Source organism: Oncorhynchus gorbuscha, linkage group LG02 (assembly GCF_021184085.1).
Source record: "Oncorhynchus gorbuscha isolate QuinsamMale2020 ecotype Even-year linkage group LG02, OgorEven_v1.0, whole genome shotgun sequence".
NCBI lineage: Eukaryota > Metazoa > Chordata > Actinopteri > Salmoniformes > Salmonidae > Oncorhynchus > Oncorhynchus gorbuscha.
This window is the reverse complement of record NC_060174.1, coordinates 67,664,830-67,682,631: the sequence shown is the minus strand read 5'-3', so window position 1 is coordinate 67,682,631 and position 17,802 is coordinate 67,664,830. Positions and strand designations below refer to the sequence as shown.

At 42.8% G+C, this 17,802-nt stretch overlaps 1 pseudogene; it reads right to left on the bottom strand.

Moving 5' to 3' along the window:
* Window positions 1–2,688: 2,688 nt before the first annotated feature.
* LOC123990563 lies at window positions 2,689–3,984 on the bottom strand (annotated as a pseudogene).
* Window positions 3,985–17,802: the final 13,818 nt, after the last annotated feature.

Here is a 17,802-nt window from a genome sequence, read left to right as displayed (position 1 = left end):
GGGAGAAAAAGGAAACGGAATGGGACAAGGATGGAGAGACTGGAAGAAAGTGAAAAAATATTCACTGAAGTATTAGACAAGATAAAATAATAGTTTTAAGTTGATAGGGATTGCCAAGACAAGCATTTCATAGCACTCAGCATAACACTCACACAGCAGAGTTCCTCTCAGGTTTTAGTCCTGCTCCGTTGAGAAGCGTCGGTTGGTGTTGTCGATGATATCTCGGAACACTGACACACAGGTGTAGACAGACAGATTTGCTCCCCAGCCTCTTACAAGACTTGAAATTCTGGCCAGTACAAAATGGCAGTGATTTTAACAAATCAGAGGTCCCCAAGAGTCTCCCTGCAAATACAGTATAACACACACACCGGAAAATGAAAGTAGAATAAATGCATTGCATTGGTATCGTACCTATACATTGGATGCAATTACTGTAATCACTGTATATTTTATGCATAAGAAATACATGCCTTTCTCTCCTCAGTAACTATCAATCAACCCTTTCTCCACTGAGTGATAGACTAACAAAGCAGATGCCATTCCCCGTCCGTCCAGGACACATTATGGATGGTGTGACTTCAGGGTGTGTCCTCAAACAGACATCATTGGCCTCAACTAGGGCATACTCTTCTTGAAGAATGTTTGGAGGTGTCAAAACGACTGAACAAAAAATAGGAAATAACAAATTTTGAAGAGAAAACCTATGGCGCCTCATAGGTTCTTATTTTCTTTTGTCGTTGTGTAGTTTCTGTTATTGGTACTTGCAAAGCACATTCAATTTACAGACAGTGCTCAGGTCTCTGATGTGCTCTGAGATACAGTGTCACTGCTGTGTGGAGAGACGGACCAAGGCGCAGAGTGCTCTGAGTTACACACCTTTATTTTTGTGAAACATATAAAACAAAAAGGAAACAAACAAGGAACTGTAACATAAGCAACATGCACTAACTCAAAACAAGATCCCACAGAACACAGTGGGGAAATGGCTGCCTAAATGTGATCCCCAATCAGAGACAACAATAAACAGCTGCCTCTGATTGGGAACCATACCAGGCCAACATAGAAATAAAACACCTAGATAGGAACCCCCCCCCCCTAGTCACACCCCGACCTAACCAAAATAGAGAATAAAAAGGCTCTCTATGGACATACAGTATACCTGTCACTGTGTTGTCCCTATCTGTGTCTTGGGATACTTTCGTAGATTGAAACTTAATAGTACCATAATAGTAAACATAAATATACCAGTTTACTACACATACTGCAGTCAATATTCAACCTTGGAGATGCAGTAAGAGATGATGAGTACTGTAGAGTCAGAAAGACAACAAGTGAGGGAAATTAGTGCCATTGTGGATGCTACAAAGAGTTGAACGGTCAATATGGAGTACTACAACAATAAACATGCTTTCTCGACAACCCCCAATCATGTCGTTTTGACTGGTCTTTCATTTCAAAATTAACACATACTGTTTGTGTGTGTGTGTGTGTGTGTGCGCGCACACGAGAGAGAAAGAGAAAGAGAAAGAGAAAGAAAAGATTGAGATACTTTACTGAGGAATCAAGTGAATGCAACACCAGTTACCACATAACTGATCATGGTCAACTATCATGTTGATTAATGCAAAATAGGTGTAGATATCAAAGACTAAACTGACTGTGGTGATTGTGGCAGCTGAGAGATGAGAACCACGATGTACACTTCATTTTCAGTAAGACGACACAGCAATGTTCATGCAGTAGCAGTGGAGGCTCCTCAGAGGAGGAGCCTCTGTGAATCCTCAGTGAATCCTCAGTGAATTTAATAAAAATAAAAATAGTAAAACATTTAAAAAGTTATCCTTTTTAGATAAAACTATACTAAATATATTCACATGTCACCAAATAGTTGATTGAAACACACTGTTTTGCAAGAACGGTCTACAGTAGCCTCAACAGCACTTCGTAGGGTAGCACCATGGTGTACCCGGAGGACAGCTAGCTTCCGTCCTCCTCTTGGTACATAGACTTCAATGCAAAATCTAGAAGGCTCTTGGTTCTCACCCCCTTCCATAGACTCACACAGTAATTATGATAACTTCCAGAGGACATCCTCCAACCCATCAAAACTCTTGCAGCATGAACTGACATGTTGTCCACCCAATCAAAGTAGCAGAGAATGAATCTAGCACTGAAAGTATAAGCTACAGTTAGCTAGCACTGCAGTGCATAAAATGTGGTGAGTAGATGACTCAAAGACAGAAAGACAATAATAGTTGAACAGTTTAGAACAAATTAATTTCTTAAAAAATGAAGGAGAAGTGAGAGAGTTATTATTTTTTTCACTTTCAGTTTCACTTAGCTAACAAATGCAGCTAGCTAGTTTAATCGACTCAAAACACCCTGCTCAAACAGAGGGATGCTAAGTTAGCTAGCTGGCTATGACTATCCAACACAACACGGGTACTCTTCCAAGTCAAGGTAAGCTTTTAGTTTTATGAATTTATTGCCACAGGGGTCTGACAGTTTAACCGCTAAACTGCTTATTAACTGTAACGTAACTGCATGATTGCAGCGGATTTACTAATGCATTAGTTCTATCAGCTATGCTGACTAGGACGTTACTTTAGCTAGTATAGTGACAACGATGTAGGCTGTGTGTAGTGGTTATGATATGGTTTGGCTTGGAAAGGTTTTTTCACCTGGTTACATAGAGCTGATGTGCTGTGCATTGAAGTCCACAATCAAGGGGAACATGTGAGAGCAGGAGAGTCTCTTCATGCTGCGCTGGTAAGAGGGGTTCTTCAGGATGTCCTGCAGCGCCTCCAGGAACTCCCATTCAGTGAGCGTGGCTGCGTCCAGCAACCGGGCCGCCCTGCTGGCTTTGCCAACGCACCAGGTTGTCCTGCTGGTCAAACAGCAGAGGCAGGCCCAGCACAGGGACACCTTGGTAAATGACCTCATAGACACCGTTGGTACCTCCATGGGCCACAAATGCACGGGTCTTTGGGTGGCCCAGGAGGTCATTCTGGAAGAGCCGTCCAGCAGCAGGGTGTTGTTCCCTAGAGAGGACAGTTTTTCTCCCATGAACCTCCACACCACCTCCTGTGGCAGTTGGGCGAAGGTGGCAACAGCAGCCTCAGTCACCTCCTTAGGCTGGAGCAGAGATGAAGGTTCCCAGGGACAACCCAACCACAGCCTGCTCCCCAGAGCTCTGCATGAACCCCCATATGTAGACCACATTAGGCATACTGGGCCAGAAACTCAAACACAAGTCCACCCTCATCAGCCACACATCACCTGACTGAGGTCACTCCCTCGGGGGAATATTGTTCCAGTATGTCACTGTAAATGGGTTGGAACAACAGGAGGAGGTTGATGATGTAATGTAGGAGGTTCTGTGACCTCTGGAGGAGACCCATGTTGTCAGTGAGCCCAGAGCCTGGTACAGGCACATACGAGACAGGAGAGGAGGCTTTGTAGAAATGGTCCTCTCCAAAGCTCATTCAGTACACATTGTAGAGCATGGTTGAAGAAATTCACTAAGATGAAACCAGCATGCATGCCAAGGTCTGTGAGCATGAGGTCAAAGCTTGAGTCCTTGAGCTCTGCCATCAGGGCCCGGAGAGCATGGTTATGGTGGCACTGTCGGCACCTCTCTGATCTGGATCAGGCCTGTGTCCCTCCAGGACTTTACGCACAGCCTGCTCAAAAAGGTCTAAATCTGTATCCTCCGGCTTCACCGTGACTGAGGTGTAGTGGGGTGAGGTCTCCCTGACAAAACCAGCTGTCAGCCTGTCGTATGACGGTCATCTGTTGGCCCCGCCCATTGAGTTCCTTCACCAGCACCTCCATGTTGACCCAGTGGCTACCATCCATAGGGAACACCAGGATCCTGCTGCCATGGCAACTAGGGGCTGGTGTGAGAAGGAGGAGCAACAACGGGAGGAGGAGCCAGACAAAGGTGGGTCGGACCAGGGCTTTCAGCACACGCTCAGACATTTCTTTCACCTGAATAGAAACAAGATCATAGTCATGGGAAATGGAAATAATTTACACAAAAGTGTATTTATTTTTAATAGCAAAAAAAAAATCATGCAATGCTTAATAGTAGTACAAGTACAGTATTTTAAGGTGTAGAATATATATTTGGAAGGTTGGAATGAGTTGTAAAATAAACTTTCAATGTTTTATATCATTCTTACAAATGAATGATTACATTCTGTATGTTGATTTTGATTGCTGTGTTGTCTAGGTTTTTCTAGCTAGGACAGACTTGTGGGTGGCACACAGATGTGCACCTGAAAAGCAACCAACCAAGCAGGGCCCATGAGCTCCAGTAAAGGCAGACAGGTACTCTATCTAAACTCTCCCAAGGTGGAGCAGGCAAAGCAAGGACAGCACCAGAAACCATAGCAACCTACACAAACAGTCAGACACACCTCATCAACAGAGAGAGCAACAACAATACCACTCTTTTGAGAGACTATTAGTTTTGTAACTCTTACTACAAGGAGTGAAATCAGTCATAGCCTGATCGTGTCTGTTATTCATCAGTGTTGCAGTGGTGGCTTTGTGAAGGATACTCAGAGCATAGGGGCTGATGGGATATGATTTCCAATGGATACTCACAGGAAGGAATGTCCAGACAGCAGTCGAAGAGGCCAGTATTCCCGCCCTTCAGAGAAGGTGCTGCCACCTGCTGATGGACTATGATATTTGCTGCATGGTGTTCAGACCTGCCTGCAGACACAATGACACGGAAGACAACACTCTTAATAGTCCTTTTCTTGTGGGGGGAAATATGTCTTGTAATAACACAGAAGTAGCGACATACAACAGACTTTACATATGCTGTATATTGTATATTGTTGGCTTTTTACTCGTGACCCAAGGATTTTGGTTTTGATTACATAGCATCAGCATGGTTGAGGGAACAAAAGTTGATGGGGTTGGAATGCTGTTAACAAGCCTAAACCACCTAAAGGTAACATTAAAGCTGGATAGAGTAGCATCATCATGACGCCTTCAATATTTTCAAAATAAGTATTGTTTTAATTGTTGCGCTGATGTTGAGTTGTATGTTCACATGATATTGCCTCAACATGTTTCAATGCCTCACTTTGTATTGTTCTCTGAGATCTAGCAGGACATACCTGGCATCTTGTGGGTTGGTTTGGCTTTTTAAAATGTTTTTTTCAGCGTCAAGTTCAAGCCTAATTATTGGCTGCGCTGTAAATCATTCAAGGTGGTCCAACTCAAAAATATTGAGTTCCACTTCTTTTTGAACCTCACCTAACATTTGTGTTGCATGTAATTCACATTTGACCAACACTTTTTCTGAGTCAATGAGACAAGTTGGGAAATAGCAAGTGATAGACAGATGACTGATAAAGAATAAATACAAAATAAAAGTAAATTACTGTTCTACTAATAGAATCAACTTCCTTTCTAACTTCAGTCATGGTCCAATCATGGACCAGATGGAGGGTTCTGTCAAATCTATCCAAGCAGATAAACAGGTGCAAAAAATATCACTAATAATGAGAACAAATCCCCATTTTTGCTCTTTGGTTAAATGCATCATATTTCAACTGATATCTATGTTTTGAATTGTAAATGTTCCTTAACAAGTAAATTGAATCAAATAAAGTACTTGCTGAAAGGCACAATGGGCAAAATGTTTATTAAACTCATGTATCTTAAGCCAACACAGTATTTTAAATTGCGAGTCTTGGTAAAATAAACTTGTTCTGTGAGTAACTAGTTGCTAAATCCTATTTAGTTCGCCCCCCTCAGATGATTTTTTTTACAGTGTACAGAAGAAAACTCGTAAAAACGTTGCCAGGAATGTATAGCAGCGTGACACAATTGTGGCTTCCTGTTTACTCATTCACAGTCCGGCTGTAACCCGCACCCTTTTTACCCATTTTACACTATTATCCATTATTATCAATTATTTATGGTTTTTATTATAAAGAAACATTTTTGGATCTATACCAAGCTAGCACATTCGGTTCCTTGGAAGTTGTGGGAACGTGTGTTTTTGGTTTCACATTGCTTGTGGGAATGAAGCCATACGTTTCCTGACTGGTAAAACTGAATTTGTAAAAAAAAAAAACATTCTGAGAACAGAAGTGAACATTTTGACTGTTCTGGGAACGATTATTTTTTTCGGTTGAATGGAGGTTCTGAGAATGTTTTACTCTTGTTAGTTGAACGTTTAATGGGAGGTTTTTATTAACACTCAGAGAAATTAAATTATAGGTTATTTGGAGGTTAAAACCTTCACTGAATGTTTCAATAACACTTTAAATAACACTGTTAGCTTATTTTGGGTTCACTTTTTTGAAAACCAAGCACAGATAGGACACATGGAAATGCATTTCCTTAGGCATTAATCATGTGAACACATGTATTTTTTATTGAGACACAGCATCAGTGAGATTCAAAGATATGATTTTCTGGTCTCTATCCATTGAATTAGTACACTGTGGCACCAGGATTAGTTAATGCTGAGAAAGGAACACATTTTTAAAAATAGCATTCTTAGAACATTCTCGGAACGCTCGTTAAGTTTTCTTCACCATCTGAGAATGGAATTTAAAGCCTATTGATGTTAATGTGCACACTTCTATTTTGTAGAACACTCCCCGAATATTGCCATGAACTGACATAAAAGAGAACCATACATTCTCTGAACGTTCTGAGAACGTTCCCAGGATTTAGTCAAAATTTAGTAAAAATATGACAATAAATTGAACCACATGGGAACTTTTGTGTATTGTGCTAAGACAATGTCAGTACTTACACAGAACACTCCACACACGTTCCCATGTGGTTCTACTTAAGAACGTTGTTTCTTGAAGTTCTCTGAACAATTTGAGAACATGACTTTAGGAGAATATTCCATCAAAGTGGTTGCCATGTCGCTTGCAATGTTCTCAGAATATAAGATCATGTTCTAGACACGTTTCGTGAGAACATTGCAAAAACATTAATTTTAGTATCAACCGTTAATCGGCCTATTTGGACACCGATTATGGCCGATTACATTGCAATCCACGAGGAGAGGTCCACGAGGTTTCCAGTTTTCTGAGGGCTAGAATAATTTTTCATCAACGTCCCACCAAACATGGTTGAGGTTTTGCTTCCATACATTCCAACTAATAGAAAACTGGACACTCAAACATCTGGGGAACATTACGGGTTACATTACAAATACATTCTCTCTCCCTAGAATTGTTAGCTGGGAAGACAGGAGACGACTTTGACTTAGTCATGAAGCACAATACAATATGTCTGGAATAACTGCAGGTATGCAAGCTACTTAATGAAAAGCTCACACAAAAGCTGCAAAACCTGAATGAGGGCCTTTCGTTTTGATTAACGGAAAACAAAAGTGTTACAACTGGAATTAGGTTGGTGCTTTGAGTATAAATGTATAAAAAGTGTGTTTACAAATAAAGTTCAGATCAGTTCATATCTGTTTAAACTGAGATAAATTCAAATGTAGTTTGATTGAGAGGGCATTGTGGCAGAGGAGATTAACAGCAGACTGGGCCAATGACGGATATATACAGTATGCCCTGACTCGAGCAGTATTCACACTATGCCTATCTGCCCGCCACTGGGAACAGACGTCAATTCAATGACTATATCACGTTGGTTCAATGCAATTTCATTGAAATGACATGGAAACAACATTGATTCAATGTCTGGACGACAGATTAAGTTATTTCTTCATTCAAATGATCCAACAGGAAATACAGAAAGGATCAGTTTTAACAAGGCCAAAAGACGGAACCAGGGCCGGCATGAAAATACTATGCAAATGAGAGGGTTAGGTTGAGTAACATAATGACATAGCCAAGATGAATGCCAACTCCAAGGCAATGGAGAGAAACATACATTTTAGAGAGGTGGAGAAACAATTTGTTTTACGCCTCTAAGGTGTTATGCAATCATTGTCACAAAATGCCCCCCCTGGACAGTCAGAACAGACATCTTCCTGCAGATACAGACATACATACCTACAGTTGAAGTCAGAAGTTTACATACACCTTAGACAAATACATTTAAACTCAGTTTTTCACAATTCCTGAGATGTAATCCTGGTAAAGATTCCCTGTCTTTAAGAATGTGAAATGTCAGAATAATAGTAGAGAGAATGATTTATTTCAGCTTTTAATTATTTCATCACATTCCCAGTGGGTCAGAAGTTTACATACACTCAATTAGTATTTGGTAGCATTGCCTTTAAATTGTTTAATTTGTGTTAAATGTTTCGGGTAGCCTTCCACAAGTTTCCCACAATAATTTGGGTGAATTTAGGCCCATTCCTCCTGGCAGAGCTGGTGTAACTGAGTCAGGTTTGTAGGCCTCCTTGCTCGCACAAGCTTTTTCAGTTCTGCCCACAGATTTTCTGTAGGATTGAGGTCAGGGCTTTGTGATGGCCACTCCAATACGTTGACTTTGTTGCCCTCAAGTCATTTTGCCACAACTTTGGAAGTATGGTTGGGGTCATTGTCCATTTGGAAGACCCATTTGCGACCAAGCTTTAACTTCCTGACTGATGTCTTGAGATGTTGTTTCAATATATCCACATAATTTCCCCACCCCATGATGCCATCTATTTTGTGAAGTGCACCAGTCCGTCCTGCTGCACGGTTGGGATGGTGTTCTTCGGCTTGTAAGCCTCTTCCTTTTCCCTCAAAACATAACGATGGTCATTATGGCCAAACAGTTTCTTGTTTCATCAGACCAGAGGACATTCAGACCAGAGGACATTTCTCCGAAAAGTACGATCTGTGCCCCATGTGCAGTTGCAAAAGTAGTCAGGCTTTTTTTATTGCGGTTTTGGAGCAGTGGCTTCTTCCTTGCTGAGCGCCCTTTCACGTTAGGTCGATATAGGACTCGTTTTACTGTGGATATAGATACTTTTGTACCTGTTTCCTCCAACAACTTCACAAGGTCCTTTGCTGTTGTTCTGGGATTTACTTGCACTTTTCACACCAAAGTACATTCATCTCTAGGAAACAGAACGCGTCTCCATCCTGAGCTGTATGACGGCTGCATGGTCACATGGTGTTTATACTTGCGTACTATTGTTTGTACAGATGAACGTGGTACCTTCAGGCATTTGGAAATTGCTCCCAAGGATGAACCAGACTTGTGGAGGTCTACAATTTATTTTCGGAGGTCTTGGCTAATTTCTTTGACTTTCCAATGATGTCAAGCAAAGAGGCACTGAGTTTGAAGGTGGGCCTTGAAATACATCAACAGGTACACCTCCGATTGACTAAAAAGTATGTAAATTAGCATATCAGTAGCTTCTAAGGCCATGACATCATTTTCTGGAATTTTCCAAGCTGTTTAAAGGCACAGTCAACTTAGTGTATGTACACTTCTGACCCACTGGAATTGTGATACTGTCATGTTTGTCATTTATTATCATGTCTTGTCCCTGTGCTCCCCATGCTATTCGTTTCCCTCTGCTGGTCTTATTTGGTTCTTTCCCTCCTTCTATCCCTCTCTCACTCTCTCGCTCTCTCTTCTCTCTATCGTTCCGTTCCTGCTCCCAGCTGTTCCTATTCCCCTAATCATCATTTAATCTTCCCACACCTGTTCCCGATCCTTTCCCCTGATTAGAGTCCCTATTTATTCCTTTGTGATCCGTTCCTGTCCCGTCGGTTCCTTGTATTGTATTCACCATGCTGTGATTTGCGTTTCGCCCTGTCCTGTCGTGTTTTTGCCGTGATTGTGTATCGCCCTGTCCTGTCGTGTTTTTTGCCTTCATCAGATGCTGCGTGTGAGCAGGTGTCTCAGTCGACTACGGCCTGTACCCCTGACCTGCAGTCTGTGGCCGCTTTCCAGTTGTTTCCCCCTACAAGTCTAGAGGATTTCTGTTATTCCGTTTTGGACTTAAATAAACTCTGTTTCTGTTAAGTCGCTTTTGGGTCCTCTTTCACCTGCATGACAGAAGGAACCGACCAAGGAATGGACCCAGCGACTACAGACGCTCGTTACACTGCCGTCAAGATCCAAGGAGCCATGCTCGGCAGACACGAGCAGGAATTGTCTGCTGCTCGCCATGCCGTGGAGAACCTGGCCGCTCAGGTTTCCGACCTCTCTGGACAGTTCCAGAGTCTACGTCTCGTGCCACCTGTTACTTCCTGGCCTGCCGAGCCTCCAGAACCTAGGGTTAATAACCCACCTTGCTACTCTGGGCAGCCCACTGAGTGCCGCTCCTTTCTCACGCAGTGTGAGATTGTGTTCTCTCTCCAACCCAACACATACTCTAGAGAGAGAGCTCGGGTTGCTTACGTCATTTCACTCCTTACTGGCCGGGCTCGAGAATGGGGCACAGCTATCTGGGAGGCAAGGGCTGATTGCTCTAACAAATTCCAGAACTTTAAAGAGGAGATGATTCGGGTTTTTGACCGTTCAGTTTTTGGTAGGGAGGCTTCTAGGGCCCTGGCTTCCTTATGCCAAGGTGAACGGTCCATAACGGATTATTCTATTGAGTTTCGCACTCTTGCTGCCTCTAGTGAGTGGAACGAGCCGGCGCTTCGCCGTTTTCTGGAGGGACTCCACGCAGTGGTTAAGGATGAGATTCTCTCCCGGGAGGTTCCATCAGATGTGGATTCTTTGATTGCTCTCGCCATCCGCATAGAACGACGGGTAGATCTTCGTCACCGGGCTCGTGGAAGAGAGCTCGCATCAACGGTGTTTTGCTCCGCATCGCAACCATCTCCCTCCTCTGGCTTTGAGACTGAGCCCATGCAGCTGGGAGGGATTCGCATCTCGAATAAGGAGAGGGAACGGAGGATCACCAACCGCCTGTGCCTCTATTCGGAGTTGCTGGACATTTTGTTAATTCATGTCCAGTAAGAGGCCAGAGCCCATCAGTAAGCGGAGGGCTACTGGTGAGCGCTACTACTCAGGTCCCTTCATCTAGATCTTGTACTACTATGTCGGTCCATCTACGCTGGACCGGTTCGGTGCTACATGCAGTGCTTTGATTGACTCTGGGGCTGAGGGTTGTTTCATGGACGAAGCTTGGGTTCGGAAACATAACATTCCTTTCAGACCGTTAGACAGGCCTACGCCCATGTTTGCCTTAGATGGTAGTCATCTTCCCAGTATCAAATTTGAGACACTACCTTTAACTCTCACAGTATCTGGTAACCACAGTGAGACTATTTCTTTTTTGATTTTCCGTTCACCGTTTACACCTGTTGTTTTGGGTCATCCCTGGCTAGTATGTCATAATCCTTCTATTAATTGGTCTAGTAATTCTATCCTATCCTGGAACGTTTCTTGTCATGTGAAGTGTTTAATGTCTGCCATCCCTCCCGTTTCTTCTGTCCCTACTTCTCAGGAGGAGCCTGGCGATTTGACAGGAGTGCCGGAGGAATATCATGATCTGCGCACGGTCTTCAGTCGGTTTGAGCCAACTCCCTTCCTCCTCACCGGTCGTATGATTGTAGTATTGATCTCCTTCCGGGGACCACTCCTCCTCGAGGTAGTCTGTCGGCTCCCGAACGTAAGGCTCTCGAGGATTATTTGTCTGTGTCTCTTGACGCCGGTACCATAGGCCTTCTTCTTCTCCGGCCGGGGCGGGGTTCTTTTTGTTAAAAAGAAGGACGGTACTCTGCGCCCCTGCGTGGTCGAGGGCTGAATGACATAACGGTTAAGAATCGTTACTTATGTCATCAGCCTTCGAGATTCTGCAGGGAGCCAGGTGCTTTACTGTTGGACCTTCGTAACGCTTACCATCTCGTGCGCATCAGAGAGGGGGACGAGTGGAAAACGGCGTTTAACACTCCGTTAGGGCATTTTGAGTACCGGGTTCTGCCGTTCGGTCTCGCCAATGCGCCAGCTGTTTTTCAGGCATTAGTTAATGATGTTCTGAGAGACATGCTGAACATTTTTGTTTTTGTCTATCTTGACGATATCCTGATTTTTTTCTCCGTCACTCGAGATTCATGTTCAGCACAGTTCTACAGCGCCTTTTAGAGAATTATCTCTACGTGCTGAGAAGTGCTCTTTTCATGTCTCCTCCGTACTTTTCTCGGTTCCGTTATTTCCGCTGAAGGCATTCAGATGGATTCCGCTAAGGTCCAAGCTGTCAGTGATTGGCCCGTCCCAAGGTCACGTGTGTTGCAGCGCTTTTTAGGTTTCGATTTCTACTTCATTGTATTTCGGTCAAGTTGCTGCCCCTCTCACAGCTCTTACTTCTGTCAAGACGTGTTTTAAGTGGTCCGGTTCCGCCCAGGGAGCTTTTGATCTTCTAAAAGAACGTTTTACGTCCGTCCTTGTTACTCCTGACGTCACTAGACAATTCATTGTCGAGGTTGATTCAGAGGTAGGCGTGGGAGCCATCCTATGCTTCCAGTCTGACGATAAGGTTCATCCTTGCGCTTATTTTTCTCATCGCCTGTCGCCATCTGAGCGCAACTATGATGTGGGTAACCGTGAACTGCTCGCCATCCGCTTAGCCCTAGGCGAATGGCGACAGTGGTTGGAACCGTTCCTTTTGTCGTTTGGACAGACCATAAGAACCTTGAGTACATCCGTTCTGCCAAACGACTTAAGACTTGATTTCTTACCGTCCGGGTAGCAAGAACACCAAGCCTGATGGTCTGTTTAGTTCTTCTGTGGCTTCTACTGATCTCGAGGGGATTCTTCCTTATGGGCGTGTTGTCGGGTTGACAGTCTGGGGAATTGAAGGACAGGTTAAGCAAGCACTCACGCACACTGCGTCGCCGCGCGCTTGTCCTAGTAACCTCCTTTCGTTCCTGTTTCCACTGTCTGGCTGTTCTTCAGTGGGCTCACTCTGCCAAGTTAGCTGGTCATCCCGGTGTTCGAGGCACTCTTGCGTCTATTCGCCAGCGCTTTTGGTGGCCGACTGAGCGTGACACGCGCCGTTTCGTGGCTGCGTGTTCAGACTGCGCGCAGAAGAAGTCTGGTAATTTTTTTCTGCTTCTGCTCCTGGTCTTGCTGGGTCTCAGTCTGTTCCCTGCCATCGCATCTCTCCTGTTCTTGTCCCTGCCCTTGCTGTGTCTCAGTCTGTCCCTAGTTCTCATTTTTTTTTTAGAGTAGTACCCTAGTTTCCCTTTTTATACGGTCCTGAGGAGAGGAGTTGGGTTCTTTTCGGGACGTGCTGGACCGTTTGATCTATGATTTCCTCCGTTGCCGCCAGTGTTCCTCCTCGAGAGCGCCAGGAGGCGCTCGGTGAGTGGGGGGGTACTGTCATGTTTGTCATTTATTATCATGTCTTGTCCCTGTGCTCCCCATGCTATTCGTTTCCCTCTGCTGGTCTTATTTGGTTCTTTCCCTCCTTCTATCCCTCTCTCACTCTCTCGCTCTCTTCTCTCTCTATCGTTCCGTTCCTGCTCCCAGCTGTTCCTATTCCCCTAATCATCATTTAATCTTCCCACACCTGTTCCCGATCCTTTCCCCTGATTAGAGTCCCTATTTATTCCTTTGTGATCCGTTCCTGTCCCGTCGGTTCCTTGTATTGTATTCACCATGCTGTGATTGCGTTTCGCCCTGTCCTGTCGTGTTTTTGCCGTGATTGTGTATCGCCCTGTCCTGTCGTGTTTTTTGCCTTCATCAGATGCTGCGTGTGAGCAGGTGTCTCAGTCGACTACGGCCTGCGCCTACCCGAAGCGACCTGCAGTCTGTGGACGCTTCTCCAGTTGTTTCCCCTCTACAAGTCTAGAGGATTTCTGTTATTCCGTTTTGGACTTAAATAAACTCTGTTTCTGTTAAGTCGCTTTTGGGTCCTCTTTCACCTGCATGACAGATACAGTGAATTATAAGTGAAATAATCTGTCTGTAAACAATTGTTGGAAAAATGACTTGTGTCATGCACAAAATAGATGTCCTAACCTACTTGCCAAAACTATAGTTTGTTCACAAGAAATTTGTGGAGTGGTTGAAAAACAAGTTTTAATGACTCCAACCTAAGTGTATGTAAACTTCCAACTTCAACTGTATGTATCAGCATGGGTTACTTACATAGTGACACTCCAGCCTAATACTTAAGTTAATCATGAAAAGATGCAGCCTAACAGCAGGAGGGAGAGACAAACACATTGATATTTAAGTTTTACTGACTTAATGAGAAACTGACTGACAGGCAGAGACAGTCATTACTGAGCTGCAAACAGAAACATATATACTGTACACAGACATAGCTGACACACAGGGGTTCAACATAAAGTCATTTGATTTGTTTCATACTGATCTACACAACCTTCTCCACAATTTCAAAGTGAAAGAAGATTATAGAAAATGTTTTTTTTCACAAAAAATACATATATATACACTACCTTTCAAACGTTTGGACACACCTTCTCATTCAAGGGTTTTCCTTTATTTTGACTATTTTATTTGGACTATTATTCTTCTAGAATAATAGTGAAGACATCAAAACTATGAAATAACACATGGAATCATGTAGCAACCAAAAAAGTGTTAAACAAATCAAAATATATTTTATATTTGAGATTCTTCAAAGTAGCCACCCTTTGCCTTGATGACACCCTACAATTAGCCTACTAGCTAGCTAGCATCCAAGACAATATAGAAACCTTCCTCCAATAGCTTTGTTATCATCATTATTATGATTTATATCCTTTAGGGTTTAGGCATATAGCCTGCAGTTATTCCAGTTGTGTTATCCAGCTAGTGTTATACTAATAATGGGGCTTGCTAACACTAACAAGCTAGCTAGTGTTTACATTGAAAATGAACTACTCCTAATACTAGTGTTGACACAAGTAGCTAGCTAGCTAGCTAATGTTAACATGCTGGGTGTGTCTTATGTAACACCCTTGGGTAAAGATACCCTGAGAACAAGGTTCAAGAGGAGATAAGGCCATTGAACCCAGTTAGCTAACCTTTGGTAGCTAGCTAATGTTAGCGGTCAAGGCATATAAAGTATATTCTGTATGTTAAAGCCATGCTCCGGAATTTAGTTCATACATGCGTAATCTATGAGCAGAATTACTGTTTTACCTCAATTAGCCACAAAATTCCTAGTTTGAAAGTGACTATTTATTGGAAGCTGTGTGGCGCCATTTCCCCCCACATGGGACAGCCCCTAGCAATTTGAGTTCCAGCCAATGAGATTCAGCCCCTTGACATTTGAGTGCCAGCTAGCAAGATGCACATACAGCAGAGAGAGAGAGAGAGAGAGAGAGAGAGAGAGAGAGAGAGAGAGAGAGAGAGAGAGAGAGAGAGAGAGAGAGAGAGAGCAATGATGTGGTGCACACATGTGATGTGGTACGCAATTTTGGGGACCACTTTTGGCTCATGAGCACTACTTTCAGAACTACAACCTCTTTACCTAAGTTAGCTAGCCAGGTTAGCTAGCTAGGCCTACCAAAAAGAACAGCTAATATTTGCTAGTTAGCTTGGGTATTATGCTGGATGATTTAACATAAGTAGTTCGCTAGCTAGCTAGCGTTTGCCAGCTAGCAAGCTATTGTTAGTTAGCTAGCCAACACCAGACTAGATAGCTGGCAAACGCTAGCTAACTACCTATACGCTAAATCATTCAGCACAATTTCTGTATTCAAAAAGCCAAACAAATTGCATCTCCCTTTGTGGACATTTGTGTCTCCTCTACAACACTCTCTTTCATGACAATCTCATGTCTGGATTTTGCACACTGTCACAATGCACTATCAACATAAATTGTGGGCACGTCATATTTATTTTGAGCATGTTGCACAGATGAGCAGATCGTGGCGTGATGCCTTATTTCCTGGGATAAATATATAAGTGCACCAATGCATCCCATCCAAGAGCGAGAATGTTCCTCAACCGTGAAACCCTTGCAAGGTTCCATGATGAAATAACAGGTTGTCTTTTATGACCATTTTAAGTTAATTTATCAACCATTATTCAACCAAGCTTATAATAGGCTCACAATTTGTCAAGCACTGAATGACTGTCTCACAATTTTAGTCATACCTGTTTACTAACGTGTTAAATCTTTTTGATTTACGCTTAACCCAATGAGTCCCACCGTATATCTGGTGAGCTTTGGACTTCTAACTCCTTTTAAACATTGTATGGTTGAGCTACAGACTTCTGGGTTGAACAATTGAATGTGTTTATCCCTTCCGCATCCGTAGATACCATTAGACTGTGTGATTAACGAGGGTAGAGCTGCGTTTGGGAGACCGAACATGCACATGTGACAAGCTCACATAGTTGCTGTCACAAACTCCAAACTCCAAATGGTACTTGAACTCCGTGAAGCTTTTATTTGGGCTGCAATTTCTGAGGCTGGTAACTGAAATGAACTTATCCTCTGCAGCAGAGGTTACTCTGGGTCTTCCATTCCTGTGGCGGTCCTCATGAGAGCCAGTTTCATCATAGCGCTTGATGGTTTTTGCGACTGCACTTGAAGAAACCTTCAAAGTTCTTGAAATGTTTTCTTGATTGACTGACCTTCATGTCTTAAAGTATTGATGGACTGTCGTTTCTCTTTAATTGAGCTGTTCTTGCCATAATATGGACTTAGTCTTTTACCAAATAGGGCACCTATTCTGTACACCTCCCCTACCTTGACACAACACAACTGATTGGCTCAAATGCATTAAGAAGGAAAGAAATTCCAGTTAAATGAACTTTTAAGAAGGCACACCTGTTAATTGAAATGCATTCCAGGTGACTGCCTTATGAAGCTGGTTGAGAGAATGCCAAGAGTGTGCAAAGCTGAGGCAAAGGGTGGCTATTTGAAGAATCTCAAATAGAACATGTTTTATTTTTAACACTTTTTTGGTTACTACATGATTCCATGTGTGTTATTTCATAGTTTTGATGTCTTCACTATTATTCTACAATGTAGAAAATAGTAAAAATAAAGAAAAACCCTTGTGTTCTAAAACTTTTTACCCGTAGTGTTCACTGAGTGTACAAAACATTAAGAGCACCTGCTCTTTCCACAACAGATTGTCCAGGTGAATCCAAGGGAAAGCTATGATCCCTTATTGATATCACTTGTTAAATCCACTTTAAATCAGTGTAGATGACAGGGAGGAGACAGGTTAAAGAAGGATTTTTAAGCTTTGTGACAATTGAGACATGAATTATGTCTGTGTGCCAGTCAGAGCGTGAATGAGTAAGACAAAAGATTCAAGTGCCTTTGAACGTGGTATGGTAGTTGGTGCTAGGCACACTAGTTTTTTCACACTTAACAGTTTCCTGTATGTATCAAGAATAGTCCACCACCCAAAGGGCATGCAGTCAACTTATTATTTATTAGGAGGGTGTTTTTTGTTTTGTACACAGTAATTGGGCCAAAGGGGGGGGGGTGGTGGCAACTCAATATTAGGAAGGTGTTTCTTTAATGTTTTCTGCACAGTAATTGGGCCGGACCCACACTCATTTGATTGATTTCATACAATATTGCACTTCACTAGCGATAGCAAACGTTAAGACAGATAGAAAGGGAGCCAGACAGGAGGAATAGAGATTAATGTGATTTAAAGAACCTGTATCATCATCCCGATGTTTCTGTTTATTTGTTGGCTTTATGTATTTTGACTCAGTTGACAATGGAGGTTATAGGCCTACTGATACATTGGCCTAGCCTACTTCTTCAGCTGCCAATGGCTCTTGGTAAAACAATGTGTCCATATGGCAGAGGCTGGTGCTGTCACATTAGTGGAATTTGAACTTAGCTTTATCATTTTAATTCTGATTTTGTATTATTAACCACGATACAATGATTAAGAAAATAAAAAGTTATTGAAATTAAACTATTCCACAAAAAAATGGCTCGCAGGTTGGTAG